Source organism: Molothrus aeneus, chromosome 1, assembly GCF_037042795.1.
Source record: "Molothrus aeneus isolate 106 chromosome 1, BPBGC_Maene_1.0, whole genome shotgun sequence".
NCBI lineage: Eukaryota > Metazoa > Chordata > Aves > Passeriformes > Icteridae > Molothrus > Molothrus aeneus.
The window spans coordinates 148854996-148859828 of NC_089646.1; the positions used below are offsets into that span (position 1 = coordinate 148854996).

General features: G+C 41.1%; 1 long non-coding RNA gene across 1 annotated transcript; it reads right to left on the reverse strand.

Annotated features, from left to right (window-relative positions):
- Window positions 1–1139: 1139 nt before the first annotated feature.
- On the reverse strand, window positions 1140–4159 carry LOC136555612 (uncharacterized). The gene is made up of 2 exons (XR_010783514.1): window positions 3945–4159; window positions 1140–1575 (listed from the first exon to the last, which is right to left on the reverse strand). It is a non-coding gene; the product is annotated as an uncharacterized lncRNA (long non-coding RNA).
- Window positions 4160–4833: the final 674 nt, after the last annotated feature.

Genomic DNA, 4833 nt, shown 5'->3' on the forward strand with positions numbered 1-4833 from the left:
AATTCATTTCCACTAAGTTTTCCTGTTCACAGTGTAGATGTTTGCACCCAAGTGTTTGACCTCCCATGAAGAACTTGGGGTTCAGGATAGCTCTGACCAAAGATGATCATTGCACCAAGGATAGTGAAATTTACCATGTCCTGATCTCCACTGACCACATGGACAGCTCTGCACTACTTTGAGAGGATGTGGGGCTTGCTCAGGTGGGTATGGAATGGCTGAAATGCAGATTAACATATTTAGCCACGTGTTTTAGGGAATTTTACACCCAGTACAAGAGAGGAACACACTCAGGGTGGGTGGCATTGTAGCAGGCAGACTCCAACACATCCCCCACGAGGATGTGCAAACACATTTCAGCAGCTAATAATTAAAATTAATAGAGATGAATTTTAATAGCAGTAGCAGAAGGCACATTCCTGGCACAAGGGGGATATCATGTCCGCTGTGGAACATCTGAATGTTCCACTTCCCAGCAAATCCCAGGAAACTGGGCAAAAGAGCAGTTTTTCCATTTCCTTCTTATATCTTACAGACAAATAATTTTTGCTAAAATTAAAGGAGAGGTTTTTGGGGAAAGAAATAATATTTAAAATAACCCTCCAACTAACAAAATAATAATTAAAACCAATAACAACCACAAAAACCCCAGAAAGACATATCTCGCAAATAGGCAGACAGAATATTGCAGTCAAGGCAGTTAAAGCTATTCCACAGTTGTATGAAAATCTGGCAAAACTTTCAAAAAAAGAAGTGATAAAGAAGTGGCAGTGTTTGGAAGTCTTATGGGCTGTACTGTGAGCTCTGACTGTTCTTGTTCCCAAATAAAAGCCCAGCTAAGATTTAAAGCCTCCCATTAAAACTGCTCCCATTTGCTCCTTCATTTTGAGAGGGGCTTTTCCATAGACAAGAGGTTAATAATAAGATACTGGAAAGGGTTCAGAAGGTGATTGCATGGCTTAGGTTAAACAGAGATTTACTGTACACAATCATTTGCTGCTCTAATTGCATCCAAGTGTATGTTTATGTTTGATTACCCAGGTTTTCTTTCACAGCACCTTTAAATTGTTCTTCCACTACATGTGAAATGAATGGGACTTGGTGTTTAAAAACGCTGTGCAAACCACTAACAAGGGAGATCTTTTTATTAGGTATTTAATGGGATAAAGATCACCATAGTTTATTACATAAGAACTTTCCTTAGTCTGAACAAATATAGCTTTAAAAAATAAACAAATAGATTTTTCTGTAGAAAAGCCAGCTCCTTGAAAGTTTGTGGGACACTTTACTTACAAATTGAACCCACCTAGGGAACCACCGTCTTTAATTTTATTTGGCCCAGAAAGATCTTCTCATTCCAGGATGGGTAGGCAGGGTCTGACATCAAAATATGTAGGACTGCAGGGATGCTGAGTCCTCTGTGTCAGTCTGTGTGGCATTTGGCTGCACAGATTCACCCCTCTTCAATGCACAGAAGTCATGAGGGCAGATGCATCTGATTTACTTGCATTCCCTCCAGAAGGGCATGTCTTGGTGTGGAATATTCTCCTTTTTTTGGCATCAATCAGGATGTTGCTGTAAGAAACAGGCAAGGAGTTTGAGATAGTTTCTAACTGAGCCTGGGAGCTATTATGTGTCTCATAAAATGTTGTACCTAATGATGTTCTCCATGGTAATTAATGAATATAACAACTTTTCTTTTTTTTCAAAAAGCTACTATTTTCAGAACTGAGAGACCCAAAGCTTGATATCTACTCACCAACATTTAGTCTGTACCTGAGTGGAGGGGAGCAGAGGTGCAGGGCAAACAGGACTGACAGACACATTCAGCCCCCTGACCACCACCTGCCTGAGCTCAGTGTACCCAGAGGAATGCCAAGAGGAGCTGCAGCATGAAACCAAATGGTTTCTTTTCAATCTGGGAAAAAAAACCATAGTGTAATTATGGAGCTCCACAAGCTCTAGATGAGGTCTTGCCTTTTTAAAGAACGTTGTGATGGGGAAAGCTACAGAGGGAGCAACAGGTTAAATGAACGGGCAACAGCAGCTAAAATGCAGCCTGAATAGATAAAAGGTAACACATGATGGAGGTGAATCTCCACTTTAAAAAGTTTAGCCCTAAATATGTCCTTGGCTGTGTCAAAGAACTTCATAGAGCCAGAAGTTTTTTCCCCTTCAACATTTTTCTTTTTAGCTAAAATTATACCAGTACTGCATTATTATATTATCACAATGGTGTATTTTTTCTTTCCCTTTCTCTTCTCTCCCATACATAAAATCAATAGAAAGAAATATTGAAAATGCCCTATTTTCCCTCTTTTATTATAAAAAGACTTTTGCAGCAGCCCGAGGTTGTGGGGTTTATGATTAAGCAACCCTGTTAACAGGGCCTAGACAGATAGGAACATGAAATACAACAGAAGGTTGAAAATTATAACTGAATTTAGGGCTGTCTGAGCCTTGCTATTTCAATGCTGAATCCTTTTTTGAGTCTCTCATGGCCAGTGAAACAAGTTAATGGTGCTAGAAAATGAAAAGTCCCTTTTCTGTTTTGTCTTTCAATAATTTAAGGGCACCTCCAGCAACCAAAACAAATATATTTATCATTGCACACAAAGCCTTTAGGCATGAACTTTAGAGAGGCACATTAGTGTCAATGCATCTGGTGCTGTCACTTTCCAGTTTAGTTTAACTCTTGCTTCTCCTTTTTTCCTGACACTTGTGTCTGAAGAGACATTGCTTGATACTGGGTTTTTTTTCAGAAAAGAAAAGCAAGTTAAATACGTATTATTTATATAAAAAACACATAAGCATGCAAAAAATCTCATGGCAAAATTCAACAGTTTGACTATGCAGAAGATTATTTTCAACAGTAATAATGGATGCACTTGATCTAAGACCTGTGCAATAACATTACCTCTTTACTCCTCATCAATCTGTTTGCATGTGGGCAGGGTGGTTTTATTCACTATAAGGAAAAAGATTGTGCAGATGAACAACAAAATAACCCCTGGAAGGAATTTTCTCAGATTAAGTAATACGTGAAGGATTAGAGCAGCAGCTGTTTGTAGACAACAGGGCTGCAAGCTTAAATCTGGAAGGAGTGAAAAGATATAACCATGCATAAGAATCCTTGTGTTTGATATCTCTTCAGAAGCCACATTTCATGGTGGAAATGAAATTATTATTATTATTATTATTATTATTATCTTATGGGGATCAGCTTGGGGCAATGTTTGTTTTGCATCATTACATCCAGCAACCCACTCTAGATCATGAAGTCAAGCCAGCAGGAAATGGGAAATGTTACTGCTCTGCATGTTAGCAAACAGTCCTGCAAAGGTGGGTCCCAAAGCTCACAAACCCATTTCTACAGAAGGAAAAATCAAGCAGAGCATCTGAGACAAGGTCATGCAGTAAAGTCATTGCTCAAGGCAGACTGAGATGTCAGCACTTTTGGCTCCCAGAGCCGTGCTCTGAGTAGTGAACCAAACCCTTCCATTCAGCAAGAATTGAAATGCTGGTGTCTAAGGAGCAGGGAGAGTTTACCTTGGCACATCAGCAGCCCTGCAGGTTAATCAGGGTAACGCCAGCACCAGCGGCACTCCCAGCACCAAGAGATGCTGAGCTGCAGCTGCAGGGAGCAGCCTGCAAGGGTCAGAGAGCCCCCAGCCTCTGGGAGCCAGCCTGACCCAAAGAGGGTGGCCCACAGGGGCAGAGCACATCAGCATCCACAGGGAGTCCCTCCCAAAACCCAGGCTGCTCTGGGGGGCAGAACAGTCACCCCAAGAACATCCTCACTTCCATCCAACCGACATTTGTGAGCAAACCCAGCACAGCCAGTCCTGGAGCCAGGACGTGCCTGGCAGGACTGATTTTGCTGTCTTTAGCCCTAGTTTCAGTAATCAGTTCCCTTGGCTTCAGTAGCATCAGCCATTATTTACCTTACTGTGAAAGAAGCAGCAACAGAGAGGAGGTTTTCAGTTTCCCACTGGAGTTTCTGTCTTGGACACTGTCTCGCAGCCAGGCAGAATTATCAATCTCTTCTCCCAAAAGCTCTCCTCTCAGGGCTGGAAATCTTGAGATGCTGAAGGTCAGGAGATTTAAGGTACATTGGCAGAGCTCTATATCTCCAGCTTGCATTATTCTGGGTGCTGGCCAATGCTATCAGTCTCTTGCCAAAAAGGAATAGCTATTATGGCATTGATTTTCTGCCACATAAAAAAACAGACAGAGTGACTTCTAGTTACATGCAACAGTAGAAAATGCTCCAGCCTTTTACTGCAAAAAAAGGCTGTGTCTTGGTCTGTGTGTCTTGGTCTGTGATGGCTGAGTCTAGACTAAAATGCTTTCAGCACCAGTTAGGCACAGAGGAATTAGAAAGAGCCAGTAGAAACAACTGGCATGCAAAGAGCAGATTTTAGAAGTTGTTACAGATTGATCCCAAATACCAGAGGTTCCCAGTAACAGCGAGAAAAATGGTTATAAAGCTAATAATTGTGCTGGAATGGTAACATTCCACAGCAGGTTCAGATCTGTAGGCTGTATCCATCATAGATGGATAGGGCTACACCACAGCAGTGATTTTTCTTCAGTGTTTCTCTTCTGAAAATTTTATCTGCTTATTAACAAACACAAGCCCAGTCCAGGAAGCACCAAACACTTCAGCTTTAAACAAACAAACAAAATCCATAGTGACAATAAACATTAGTCACTAAGTAATTCCTAAGCTTTGTTCACTATCCAGATCACTTGGCCTCTGAGAATATCTTTTCCTGCTGAATTTCTGTATGTTCACCATGTTTTGGACAAGAACCTATATAATCCAAGTTT